The 15,251-nt window shown below is 39.5% G+C and overlaps 1 pseudogene; it reads right to left on the bottom strand.

Annotated features, from left to right (window-relative positions):
- Positions 1 to 9,590: 9,590 nt before the first annotated feature.
- Positions 9,591 to 13,263, bottom strand: LOC114460597 (E3 ubiquitin-protein ligase TRIM21-like; annotated as a pseudogene).
- Positions 13,264 to 15,251: the final 1,988 nt, after the last annotated feature.

Genomic DNA, 15,251 nt, shown 5'->3' with positions numbered 1-15,251 from the left:
GCTATAAAACACCAACGAAGAAGACACGGAAGTAACCTGAGAACGGCACGGAAGCTGCGTTGTTTACATTGTTGCTCAGCAACGCGAGGAGTCAAGGAAAAAAAGCCACGTGAGGAAAGAGGTAAAAATTATTAACTATACATTAGGAAATGAAATAATAATGAAAGTGCAGCGCTATAGTAGTGATGCTGATTTTATAAGAATTGGGTTGAAGAAGGTTGTTTTGCTAGTGGTTTAGCATACACGTGAGTGCACAGACATTTAAACTGAGATCTGATACTTTCAGTATTCAGTCAGTGCTTGTAAATAGGTTGATTTATACAAACTCCCCACAACAAACAGCGTCTGTTCATGTAAATAAACAGGACTACTGAATAACAAGTGTCTGGAAGTCCAAGTGAGATATTTATTTAATATTGAAGAAGAAAAAATTATGTCAAAACTATATATGTTGCATTATTATCCGTGTACCCTTCATTCTTTGGTTATTCTGTTTTAAAACCAAATCAAAACAAATAAATCGTGGTCATTTTTGTTTTACACAAATTCATCATATGCCTCTTAAAATATGTTTTTATACTTGTTTATATAACAGTGCAGCATCATTAACATGTCAATGTTAAAATAATAATAATAATATTAATAATAATAACATGCCAGTGACACTTTTCTCCATCTGGTTACAGTGTGTTACAGTGAAAACAATAGTTTTTAAAGCCATATTTTTGTATTATTTAAACATGAAGTGTACAAGTGTATGTAAAGTTAAAGGAGTGTACAAGGGTTCATTAGCATGTTAGCTCAGCTTCTGTAACATCTCACAGCTTCTCCATCAGCTGCTCTGCATTTCATTATGAGGTGCATTCACTTTCCCCAGGAGAGTGTGGGAAAATAGAGTCTCTATAGGAAACCCTAACATATGATCCCTGATATCCAGGTTAGAAGAGTGCTTAGATTGATCAGAAAGAGCTGAACTAGTTTGATCTAAAACACTTCTTTATCAAAGTCTCCTCTTTACAGTAGAATATATTCAACCATTAGCAGGAGGCTGAAAATCCCAGGTTGAGTGAAGGCAGCACAGGTGCAGGTGGTTAATTGTTCACCCTCTCCTCTCTGTGTGACCTGACTCACTTTGACTTTCACACGTCATTGAACACTAACTAAACCAGATACACAGACTCATTGTGACCCTGTATTGACTGTGTTTGGGGCCAATCAGCATCACTTCTAGATTGTGGATATCCATCAGATGGTACTATTGATATGTTCAACAGTGATAAACAGTGAATGAAAGCTGCTTCAACTGTTTACTGTTATTAATAATTAAACTTCACTTCCCTTATTAAGAGATTTTATTAACTCACCTGTTCACTGGTGTTGTGGATTATCCTGCAGCTGCTCCCAGGGTTTTCTCCAGTGCTGTTGAGCGTAGGGGACCCCAATGTTGGAGTGATGGCGCCCCCTACGCTCCGTTTTCAGCAACGTAGGGAGATTTTCTGTTGTTTTTTCATTTTTTAATCAATATTATCGTAATAATTGTTGCACACTTGGACACAAAGGGACTTCCAGATGTTCACGAGTTGTTTAAACTCATTTTTTAATCTGAATAATCCAGAAAGACATACATCAGCCTCACCATCTATTTAATACAGGTGATCTGGACGGATGCTCCAGTCTTTACCTGAGGACCCCTGCAGCCCTTTAGCTGCCCCTGATGCTGCCTGTGTGTATGTAATAACTGTCCATGTATATAAGCTCTGAGGAGAGCACACAGTCTGTTCTCCTCAGAGCTTACAGACTGGAGAACACCACCGTGTAGTAGTTTTCATTAAAATCCTACATGTCCCATGATTCTTAGCTCTTCTCTGTAGTCCTTGTTCTCCTGGGACGTGTTTTAAAGGTGTTTCTACTGTCGTAGCTGGTCTGTCAGTCTGTCCTCTCATGATGAAGACCAGGGGTGGAGCAGCCATTTATTAAGTTTATTAAATTCATTTACTAAAATCATGATAAAGCTGTTATTAAGTCACTGATTCTCAACATGTGGCTCTTTATGTCTTCATTTTAATTATTATTTCCCCAGAAAACCTTAAAAAGGGAAACTTTTTAAACCCTTTTTTTTAATCCTTTTCTTTGGCTGTTTTACAACTTCCTTTGTCCCATTTTTGTCCCTTTTCCAAAAAAAAAATTAACACTTTTTCTTGTTTTTTCAGATTTTTGCTCCTTTTGCCAAAAAAACATCTCTCTTTTTGACACTTTTATTCAATTTTTGTCTATTCTTTAACCATTGTTAAGCACTTTTCATCCAAATAATCAACCTTTGGCAAAATAAATAGAACTTGTTTACTTTTTTCCTACATTTTGTCTCTTTTGTTCCACATTTTGCTCATTTAAGCTACCTGTAACCATTTCATACCACCTGTTTCCTCTTTTTTGTCATTTTTTTGCCACTCTTGACTGTTTTTGGTTCATTTTAGTCACTTTTCACAATTTTCTTGCCACTATTTTGCCACTTTTGGACCATTTTTTACCACTTGTTATTCATTTTTCATCACTTTACTCATCACTGTTAACTCTTTGTTTACCTTTGTCAAATCAATCAATCAATCAATCAATCAATCTTTATTTGTATAGCGCCAAATCATAACCAATGGTATCTCAAGGCACTTTACAGTAGAGCAGTCTTAAGGACGGACTCTTCATTTTATGGATACACACATATGCATATATACGTATATACACATACAGATGTATCCCACACCCAACATGAATTCATCATGGCGGCAAGGAAAACCTTCTGTTAAGCAGCAGGAACCTTGTGTGGATCCCATTCCTATGATGAACAGCCATCCACGTTATGCTGTGTTGGGTGTGTGCAGAGAAAAGGGTGGAGACAGAGCCGCTGAGACTCTGTAACTCCACACTGAGGATCCCACGGACCTGCAAGACAAAAGCCAGAAGGAGTACAGGAGCAAACACACAAGGGAGTAAGCAGACATAGAGGGAGTGTTTGAAAGAGGAATGGGACCCTCTCCGGTCCCTCTCTAACCTAAATGACCTCTCTCTTAACGCCCTCTCCAACCTCTCTCCAACCGAGCATGCCAGACCCCCCCCCCCGGCAGTCTATGCCTATTGCATCTTAATTATGAGCTATGAGCTGGTTCCTAACTAAAAGCTTTATCAAAGAGGAATGTTTTGAGCCTAACCTTAAAGGTAGAGAGGGTGTCTGCCCCCCGAACTGTGGTTGGTAGATGGTTCCAGAGAAGTGGGGCCTGATAACTGAAAGCTCTTCCTCCTATACTACTTTTAGAGATGAATGGAACAACGAGTAGTCCAGCATTTTGAGAGCGTAGTGTTCTGGGGGGATTGTATGGCACTACAAGCTCCTTGAGATAGACTGGTGCCTGTCCATTTAGGGCTTTATAAGTGAGAAGAAGAATCTTGAATTCTATTCTATATTTTATGGGAAGCCAATGCAGAGAGGCTAATACAGGAGTAATGTGATCTCTTCTCCTAGTTTTAGTCAGTACACGTGCTGCAGCATTTTGAACCAGCTGAAGTGTCTTAAGCGACTTGCTCGGGCAGCCTGCTAAAAGAGAATTACAATAATCCAGTCTAGAGGTAACAAAAGCATGGACTAGTTTTTCGGCGTCGCCCTGAGACAGGATAGATCTGATTTTAGCAATGTTACGGAGATGAAAGAAGGCAGTTCTTGAAGTTTGTTTTATGTGAGAGTTGAAGGATAAATCCTGATCAAATAGAACCCCAAGGTTTCTAACAGTTGTGCTTTGTGCCAGAGTAATGCCATCTAGGGCAGTTAGGCTAGCATAGGTTTCTCTAAGGTGTCGCGGGCCCAGTACAATGACCTCAGTCTTGTCTGAGTTGAGAAGAAGAAAATTTTGGTCCATCCAGGCCCTAATGTCCTTTAGACAGGCCTCAAGTTTAGATAGCTGATTTGTCTCACCTGACTTCATTGATACATACAGTTGGGTATCATCAGCATAGCAGTGAAAGTTAACAGAGTATTTTCTCATAACATTACCAAGGGGGATCATATAGATACAGAAGAGGATTGGACCTAGCACAGAGCCCTGAGGAACCCCGTAGCTTACTTTAGTGTACACAGAAGACTTATTATTCACGTGTACAAACTGGTACCTATCAGATAGGTAGGACTTAAACCAGTTTAGGGCAGTCCCTGTGATTCCAAGTAATTTCTCTAATCTCTCTAGTAGAATATAGTGATCTATAGTGTCAAAAGCTGCACTAAGATCTAATAAAACCAGCACTGAGAGTCGTCCTTCATCTGAAGCCCAGAGTAGATCATTAGTTACTTTAACTAAAGCAGTCTCTGTGCTGTGTTGAGCTCTAAAGCCTGACTGGAAGTCCTCGAACAGGCTGTTGTTTTGAAGAAATTCACAGAGCTGAGCTGCCACAACTTTCTCAAGAATCTTTGAAATAAAAGGAAGATTAGATATAGGCCTGTAGTTTGCTAAAGTGCTGGAATCAAGAGTAGGTTTTTTGAGAAGGGGTTTGATTACAGCTACTTTAAAGGACTGTGGCACGTAGCCTATTGATAGGGATATATTTATTGTCTCCAACAAAGATGGGCAGACTAGGGGAACAACTTCTTTAAACAGCTTAGTTGGGATCGGATCTGAAAGGCAGGTCGATGGTTTGGAGGATGAAATAATAGAGTTAAGTTCCTGAAGTCCTATATGTGTGAAACAGTTTAGGTTAGGCCTATTTACATTTAATGGTACAGCAGGCCCAGGTGAAGGCAGGGAGTGGCTAATTTTATCTCTAATCTTGTGAATTTTATCGTTAAAAAATGTCATAAAGTCCTCACAGCTGAGGGCTAGAGGAATCATGGGCTCAATAGAGCTCTGACTTTGTGTTAGCCTGGCTACAGTGCTGAAAAGGTACCTCGGATTATTTTTATTTTCTTCAATTAGTGAGGAGTAGTATGTAGATCGACTATGTCGTAAGGCTGTCATGTATTTACTATGGCTTTCTTGCCAAAGTATTCGTGACTCCTCTGTTTTATTGGAGCGCCACATTCTCTCTAATTTACGGGTTGTTTGTTTGAGTGTGTGAGTTTCAGAGCTAAACCACGGAGCTTTCCTCTGACGTTTAATAGTTTTTTCCCTCAATGGGGCAATTGAGTCCAAGGTGGATTTTAGTAGACTAGCAGAGCTATCGACAAGCAGATCCAGTTGAGAGGGGTTATAATTAATATCATAGTTATTTATTGGATGGTGCACTGAGTTTAAGGCAGCAGGAATGGCCTCTTTAAATTTAGCCACAGCACTGTTGGATAGATTTCTACTTGTAACTATTTTATTGCACAGTGCGAGATCCTCTAGGATAATGTTAAAAGATATTAAAAAGTGATCTGATAGCAGAGGATTTTCAGGGTAGACTTTTAGTTCATTAATATCAAGGCCATATGTTAGAACAAGATCAAGAGTATGATTTAAACGATGAGTAGCTTCATTAATAGTTTGAAAAAAGCCAACTGAGTCTATTAGGGACATAAAGGCTGAGCTCAGGCTATCACTATCTTTGTCCACATGGATATTAAAATCTCCTACTATCAGTATTTTATCAGAACTGAGGACTAAGTTTGATATAAACTCAGAGAATTCTGATAGAAATTCAGAATAAGGGCCTGGAGGACGGTAAATTATCGCAAATAAGACTGGCTGGCAGGTTTTTGATTCGATATGAGATAAATTTAGAACCAGGCTTTCAAAGGAAGTGTAACTGGCCTTTGGTTTAGGATAGATTAGGAGAGAGGAATGATAAATAGCTGCTACACCACCTCCACGGCCTATGTCTCGTGGCATATGAGTATTTAAATGACTGGGAGGAGTGGCTTCATTTAAACTAACATATTCATCTTGATACAGCCATGTTTCAGTTAAACAGAATAAATCAAAGTTATTTTCTGAGATAAGGTCATTTACTAGTAGAGATTTGGATCTCAGTGATCTAATATTTAATAGAGCACATCTAATGGTTTTATGTTTTGGTGTTTCTAGATTTGAGATTTTAATTTTTTTCAGATTTTTATAATTGATAGCTCTTTTATTTGATTTTATGTTAAAATCATTGTGAAATATGGGTCGGGGGACTGACACCGTCTCCATAAAATAATATTCATCACCATCACAACAGTTGTCATGGCGATGAACACAGCTATCCTGATAGCAATGGGAGGGAAACTGTCCTAAGGCAAGCGCAGAGGGGCGTGGAGGACTCCCCCTCTGTAACATGGTCTCATTCATGAGATGTCATAAATGTGCCATGTTTTCTGATAGTAGAGATGCTCCCTCCAAAGTAGGATGGATTCCATCTCTTCCTATCAGGTTCGGTTTTCCCCAGAAGGATCTCCAATTATCAATGAAGCCCACCTCGTTTTCTGGACACCACCTCGATAGCCAGCGGTTAAATGATGACATGCGGCTATACATGTCATCACTGGTCAGATTTGGTAAGGGACCAGAGAAAATTACGGAGTCCGACATTGTTTTAGCATAAGCACAAACTGATTCAATGTTCACTTTGGTTGCTTCCGACTGGCGACGTCGGGAGTCATTAGTGCCGACATGGAGGACTATCCTATCAAACTTACGATTACTCTTTGCCAGCAACTTTAGATTTGATTCTATGTCGCCCGCTCTGGCCCCTGGGATGCACCTCACAATGCCCGCTGACTTCGCTAGCTTCACGTTTCTCACTATGGAGTCGCCAATTATCAGAGTTTGTTCCCCGGTGAGTGTGTTGTCCTCACAGAGGGGGGAGAACCTGTTTGAGACGTGAACATGGTGGTGTCCCGAGCGGCTTTTTGACCTTCGACTATGCTTACCACGGACAGTAACCCACTCATTGCTGGCCGGGGGGGAAGCTAAGCTAGAGCTAGCACGGTCCGCACCGGCTAGGTCCTGCTTGCTAGCTTCGGTTTTGGTATCAGGGGTGCGGAACCGCTTCTCCAGATTGTTGATCCTCGCCTCCATATCTAACAGTACGCTACACTTTATGCAACTACCATTGTCCCTAAAGGAGGACGAGGAGTAACTAAACATCTGACACACCGGGCAGGAGAGCGGAGGGGAGGAGAGAGAAGCCATAGGTGCTAAATTTAAGCTAAGCTAAGCTAAGGACAAAAGGAAGTTTAAAGGAGATTGTACTGCCTATAAGAGGCGAGATTGCTTTTTACTTAACCTTCGTACGTTTAACTGTACGGTAAAAAATTAAAACAAGTGTTTTCAAGGCTAAAATATCAATGACAACAAGTTTGATTAGAGTTAGCAGAACACAGTAGTAGAGCGCTGCAAACAGCGGTAGAGTGTAAACAGGAAATGATCGATACGTCACCACGTCAGCACGTCACCAGCACGTCACCCCGTGGCTGGCTGTGATTGGCTGATCACCATTCAATCAATCTAACTGGATCAATATGTTCGCAACAATTAATTCCTCTGTAAAAAGTGAGGGAGATGATTTTTAGTTTTAATTAAAGTGGATGATGTAAAAAAGACAATTATTCTGAAATGTGTCGGTTTCTGAACCATTTTATTGTTGATGTAACAAAGATTTTAGAACTCTCACATTAACAAATAAATGACTTTGATCACCGTGCTTTCCTTTTGTTGTCATATTGGAATAGTTTTTGTAACGTTACACAACAGATGGATTCACTCAGAAAACAATATACGAATATATATATATATATATATATTTATACAGTATATATATAATCTGCTGTGCTAAAAATATTGACCCCCAAAATATAACCTTTTTGTTTTAGTATTTATTACTAACACACAACTACAGAGATTACACTAAACTAGAAAAATAACTTTTTTTTTTAGAGAAATAAGTGAAATATCTTTTAAAATATAGCTTGTTTAAACAGATTGAAATATATATTGTTTAGTGCATGTCTAATAGTTTTTTTCTTACTTTATTAATATAGTTTAAGTGAAGGCACAACACTTTTTTTTTTAAGAAAAAAAACTTTATTCACATTGTTCCATTATTACAAGGTTTCAAACAGTTTTAAATTAAACTTTAGCCTTGAGGTGTGGAAATATATTCAAATGTGAATGACTATAAATAATAATAATAATAATAATAATAATAATAATAATAATAATAATAATAATAATAATAATAATGGTAAAAAGTAAATAATTCAGAGTTTTAAAAAGTAAAAAGCCTAATTCAACATCTCTTCCTTTTTAAAAAAAAAAAACCGTCACTTCCGGTACGTTTTTAGTGTGCTAGCACCATAGCAACAGCATAAAGCATGATTATTGTTTCCGAAACAAACAAATAGATCCTATACATAAACTGAATAGATACTATATAAGTTAAGGATACATTTCTCACTAGTATCCTTTACTATTTCTCACAAAGAGAGGAAGACAGACGGGGAGACGAACAGACATGAATGAGATGAACTGTGTGTGGAACATGTTGTGAGTGTGTGTAAGTTTGCAGTTACAGAAGTATGTATGTGATCTATTGTGGATGAATTTTGCTGATGAAAGTTCATTCATGTACCTTGAAGATGATGTCAGGGTTGGACCTGGAGGTTCTGTTTGTAGAAATGCAGCAGGACGTGCCACCGTTGAGTTCTGTTGCGTTTCAACAGAGTATAGCCCCTTCAGCCGTTCCAGGCGGTTCTGGCCTTCACAGCTGGGTTAGAGAATGGCTCGTGGCTTACCCCAATGGGTCGCGAGCCGGGCTTCTTTCGGCTGTTACGCACGTCACTAGATGCTGGATTCGTCCGAACCAAGCAGATGTTGATTCCAAAAATCTAACTGTTTCAACTAAAAATAAAATGAACTAAATGAAAAGGTGGGGAAGGGAAACGCGTTGAGCATGAAACGCCAGCGTTCCAAAACTGAAGTTAGGAGCGGCTTTCTTCCTTTTAAAAGCTTATCTTTGGGACTTGCCTCCCAAGAAGGAAACTTCGTTGATTGGTTTAAAGTTGCCAGCATCTCAGCTGGCTGCCCTTGGGTGTCTGGGGTGTGTGTTTATGTGAGACAATTTCTTTGTTCTCCCTTCTTCACTGGAACACATCTCAGAGAAGAGGCCTGGAAAGTGTCCTTCTGTGACATCTCACCACAGGGGGTCAGTGGGACAGTTCTGTGATCTTACAGCATCCCAAAGGTATCTGTTTGTAAAGGAGGGAGAAGACGGATGTTCTTCCCCCATGTGGAGTCGTAAAAAGAGTTCGTACTGAATATTTCAAAGAGTTGAGTCAGTCTTTTCGGCTACGGTATTGGGTTCAAAGGCCGCATAGTGGGTTAGCTATGCACCTCAAAGTTGCGGGGGCAGTTATTGTGTAAACAGTTTGTGATAAAGAAACAGGCTCCTTGGTTAATTCCTGCTAGGAAGAGGGTCTTTAGGCTTGATGTGGTTTGGTTCCCTACACCCACATACAACACTTAAAAATAAAATGTACCACAATTATACTCAACATATTTTAATTCTTTTTTTTTAATTCAACTTTTATTTCATCACAATCCAAACACCAAATGTGAAACTTCTTTAATAAAATGTTTCCTCCCACTGTTGAGAAACATACATGTTAGGTTGGATGGAGTGCGTAACCAACCTGGAGAAGTGAATGGTTGCAGAGAACCATTGAATCTATTGTTGGTGAGACTTCATCATGACACTGATCATTCACTTTGATTGACAGGACAGATGATCAGAGGTGCTGAGTTTTTACCACCATAGTTTAAACCAGGACTAAAGTATGGGTGTAGTTTATGAGTGAAGCAGCAGTGAGTGAAGGAGTAGATCAGAGCTGCTGCATCTACATCATAAAAGGAGACCACACCCTCCTCATAGTCCACAAACACACCCACCTTCTCAGGAACACACTTCAGATGAAGAATGACTGAAGGATCTTCACATGCTGCATACACATTTCCATCTCTGAGGATCACAGTCCATAAACCATTCTTAGGAGTCGCAGCAATATTTCCCTTCCTGTTGATGGATTCTTCAACCACTCCTAAATCCCAGTCAGTTTTTCCTTTAACCTGAACCTCAAAGTAAAATCTACCTGAACTGAAATTCTGCTTCCCTAAAACATTAATATAGTTAGAAAATCTCTTTGGATTATCTGGAAGTTTCTTCCACACATCACTGCAGTAAACTTGTTTTCCATCATCAGACAGGACAAGGTAAAGATTAGCTGTAGGAGGATCAAGAGTCACATCTACTGCAAACTGCTGCAGCCTCTTTATCTCAAACATCTTTATCTTCATCATCTTGTCACTGAGTGTGTCCTCCAGCTGAGCCACAGCTCTCAGCACAGTTCCTTCATATGATGATGGATGGACCATGACCTCTGTCCAGTCCTTGGTGGCTGGAGGAGCTTTCAGGGAGCAGAAGTGTTGGAGGAGGTGGTCTTCAGAGTGGGAGAGCTGCTCCACCTCAGAGCTTCTCTTCATCAGCTCAGAGATTTCTTCCTCCAGCTCTTTGATCAAACATTCAGCCTCTCTCTCTTCTGTTTCCTGTTGCTCCTCCATCAGCTCCATCAGCTCCTTCAGGCCTCTCTCAACAAGCTCCATCAAAGCAGTGAACATCTCCACACCTTCAGTTTTCGCTCTGTCTGCTGCTTCCTTCCTGATCCTCACTGACTCTCTGATCTCCTCCAGCTTCTCTCGTCTCTCATCTGCTGAAAATAAACTTTCTTTTCTTCAAACAGATATTCTCCCAGAGGGACTAACTGGTGACTCCTGTGCTCCAAAACAGAACACATCAAGCAGACACGTGTCTGATCGCTCTGACAGAACAGCTCTAAAGGTTTGCTGTGCTTTGGACACATCCTGGATTCCAGGTTCTCCACAGGCTCCACCAGCTGATGTCTTCTCAGGCCTGATGCTGTCAGATGAGGCTCCAGGTGAGTCTCACAGTAGGAGACCCCACAGTCCAGGCAGGACTTCAGGGCCTTCACTTTGGTTCCAGTGCAGACGTCACAGGGAACTTCTCCTGGTGCTGCTGCTTTCTTCTCAGATTCACGTCTGAACTGAGAAACCATCTCACGCATCATAATATTGACCTTCAGCTGAGGTTTAGTGCTGAACACCTGATTACACACGGGACACCTGCTGGTGGTACTGTTGTCCCAGTGTGTGCTGATGCATGTTTTGCAGAAGTTGTGTCCACATGGTGTGGTGACTGGATCAGTGAGCACCTCCAGACAGATGGAGCACAGGAAGTGATGTTCAGACATCCCACTGCAGGCAGGAGACATGTCCACAAACTGAGGGACAGAGACAAGCAGCACATTAACAGGACACTCTCATTGTTGTGGAACGTTCCTTTACTAATGTTTCTGAGTCCATCTCACTGAGATCACCTTTAGTATTTAGCATTGATTCAGTCCTCCTGTAGTCAATCAATCAATCAATCAATCTTCATTTGTATAGCGCCAAATCATAACCAATGGTATCTCAAGGCACTTTACAGTAGAGCAGTCTTAAGGACGGACTCTTCATTTTATGGATACACACATATGCATATATACGTATATACACATACAGTAGTAATGTGGACAGTCGGCTGTGCCTCAGCAGCTGAATGTAAAAGTGCAATAGTTTGAATGTTTAAGGTTCAAATTAGTTCTAAAGTTCTCTCATATTGACACTGGAATTTTTCTATATTATATGTTAGATTTTTTGCGTACTTTATTTTAATGTACAATCTTTTTTCTTTAAAATAACCAATATATTGTGTAATAACAGACTGAAGTTTAACATAGCACAAACCTTTAAAGTCTGCATGGACCACACACTACATTTAACAGTGATTTTGTTTGGGAAAACAAATTAAACTATTTATCTACCTCAAATGTAACTTATAAATACACGTCATTTCTGTGCAACTTGTGATTGAAATTCACAAGTTGTGATTAATCGTGATTATTTAGTCAGATTTGCAATTGATTGGTTATTTTTTTAATCCTTTGACAGCTAATTTATATTAAAAAAAAAATCGTTCCCCATTAGCAGTAGAGACCTTTCTTAGATTATATCACACATCACATGACTTTTAGTGGTGGGTGGTAGATGATGGAAACCAATGGCAAACTTTTTTTTCAAAATGAACATTACATTTATATCAAACCTCATTTGGACTTGATAAAATGAAAGTTAAAGATATGGAAAACGTCACGTCACCAATTCTAAACTTTAGTTCAAGTTATCTTCAATGTTCCTCAAATAAAGATATCTATGTAGTTGTAGATATCTGAGATGATGTTTGGACTTGGCAGAAGTAGAAAGTTGTTATTCTGTTTGTTTTATTCATTTTTATATTAACTAGTCACATTTCCTGAGATGCATTTGCCATTTGCTAAAAAGCAAAAGTGTTGATTATCTAAAAAAGGAAACAAATGGTTCATTCATTCCTAAATCAAATATGTTGGTTTCTCATGTATAAATATAATTTCTCTCTAACTAAAAAAATATGTTAATCTGTGGAATTTTCAGTAGAATAAGGGATTACACAAATATTCAATAGCTACAGCCTTGAAACATATTGTAGACAATTATATATAACATGTTTGACGTGAATCCCTGTTTTAAATGTTAACAAAATGAGCTAAATGCTAAAAACAGCTAGAAAATTGTCACTTACCTTTAACATTAGACGTCCTATAAATAAGCCCTTCAATGTTTAAAGGTGTTCCCATAAAAAGCAGCAGAGCAGCAATCCGTCACTTCCTTTCAGCAGCTCAATTCCAATGTTTCCTCAGTTTACAATTTATATCTTGGGATAAAACAAAGTAATGATCATCACATGTTAAATGTGTCACATTAAAATTAATAAATACTTGTTCCTGTTGATTTGAGGCCAGTGAAATATGGGCCTGTCATAATACGTAATAATAATAATAATAATAATAATAATATGTAGCTTTACATGCAGTGAGACATTCCGTTATAGTTTCTGATGTATATATTATATGCCGCTAACACACACACACACACACACTGTATATAATGATTCAATTCAGACTTAATGTTAAATGTTAAAACGAACAAATTTAAAATGAGCTTTTATGACAAAGTTGTTCTAAAGATCGTTCAATATCAGCTCATTCACACAAGATTATTATTAAATATGCAAACACATTTAGATTAAAACAAGCAGTATTTACTCACTGGATTGTGGGAAATTACAAAATTAGTCATTAAAGTTGACATTATTAGAAACTCACTTTGGTCTCAAACGTTGCTCACTGATGACATCTGCTGGTCAACGTTATTCTATATTATTAAAGCTACTTTAGTCGTTTCTGACGGTGCACGAGGAGATTCTGTAGAATGGTGGAGATTGTGCAGCTTTCATCTTTGCCTGAGTTGACATGACAAAGTGTCAACATTGAGCTTTCATCTTAGCCTGAGTTGCCATGACAACCTGTCAACATTGAGCTTCCATTTTAGCCTGAGTTGCCATGACAACCTGTCAACATTGATCTGTTCGAAGCTGCCTTTTGTGATTAAATGTGTGTCAAATTAACATAGGAAGATCAAATATATTAAATTAAATAATGCAAACACATTTTACTCCTCATAGTGGATATACTGTATGTATGGACTGTTACATCAGGCATAATTACTACCAATGAGGGAGCGTCTTATACAACAATAGAAAACTAATGAACTTTTTACTCACCAGGGGGCGCTGTTGGCCAAAAACTTACATATAAGTCGCTTCATTGTATAAGTCACAGAGGTGTAAAAAGTACTGATATATCCTCAAGTACAAGGACAAGTAAGTCACACATAAAATACTCAAGTACAAGTAAAAAAGTAGCTCAATTAAATAGTACTCAAAGTCAAAGTTACTAGTTACTTTCACCCCCACAGTTATTGTTGGTTCTCTTACAGACAGTAAACATATCATGTAGAAACCAAAAAAGGAAAAAAAAAATGAAATCTTCCACAATTGGAATCTAATTTTTTTTCCACAAAGGCATCTGTATTAAAATCAAGGTTTGTCAAAATGTAAATTAAAAAAAAAAAAATAAATAATGGCCGTCTGCTGGGCGTGGGCCTTGGCTCCTCTGCTGGGGTCCCGGGCGGGGGGCTCTCTGGGCCCTCCCCTCGGGGGGTTGGATGCTTGGTTGTGGGTGGGTGGAGGGGGCGGGATGCTGGCGGGGGCCCTTGGGGTTGGGGTCGGTGGCGGGATGCGCTGGGTGCTCGGCTGCTTGGGGCTTCTTCGGATGTGTGTTTGTGGGGGCGGTGGCTGCCTCTCGGCCTGGGATCTTGGGGGCGTCTGGGGCGTTGCTCGGCCATGGGGGGGTGGCCTGGGGTTCCCTGGTCCCCACTCTTTCTGCTGGCCTGGCTGCATCTGCAGGCCCGGGGCAGTTCCTGGGTTTGCAATAGCGGTTTTTGCACATATACTGGTATATGATTCACTGGCACGCCTTGGGTTGTGGGATAAAACTCATACTGGGCTTAATTTTAGACACGTTAATCCCAAATACCTGCTTTAGGTACTACCACTCACTCATTCCCCTTGTCCACAGCCACCACCATTATAGCTAAGCTTCACACTTGTCACTATACTGACTTTATTACACAACATAATAAGCACAATATATTCTACAACTTCACATCTCACCCTCACTGTAAAACAATCTATTCTTCCCCACCCTTTCTATTTCCTACCTTGAGTCTCTCCTCCCTGCTCCCTTTCCCCTCCCCTTCCCTTTCCACTTAGTTGTAACACTGCTCTCCCTTTTTATATCCTCCCTATAATAAAAGATTTCTTGCCCTTCCTTAGGGAGGGCTGGTGATGGTCACAATTAAGCAATAAAATAAATCAATTTATTTTATTGCAATAACCTAACATGCATTGCTGTCTCATAATGATTGCACTTCTTGTAGTGTTGACCTTTGACAGCATGTGCAGACAAGTTAAAGAAAAAGAAAAACTTTATCAGTGAACCTGCAGCGTAATTACTCTAAAATAGTACACAACCATCAGGTAATCTTAGATTTATGAAAATCAAACAGTTATAGTCCGATAGATGCGGCAACTCTAGCTTCAGATTGCTGTGTAGCAGTGGAGCCTCGTACCAGTGGTGTCCGCCAGAGGAGGAGACATAAGCGGTGTGATCGGAAACACGTACTGTACGCGTGCACACACAAACCAGGGTAGATGGTCTTTAAATCATTAAAAAGGTAAAGTATTAAATGTGATGTAGCCAAATC

This window comes from Gouania willdenowi, unplaced genomic scaffold, assembly GCF_900634775.1.
Source record: "Gouania willdenowi unplaced genomic scaffold, fGouWil2.1 scaffold_54_arrow_ctg1, whole genome shotgun sequence".
Lineage (NCBI taxonomy): Eukaryota > Metazoa > Chordata > Actinopteri > Blenniiformes > Gobiesocidae > Gouania > Gouania willdenowi.
The sequence above is the reverse complement of the archived record's forward strand: the minus strand, read 5'-3'. Positions and strand labels throughout refer to the sequence as shown.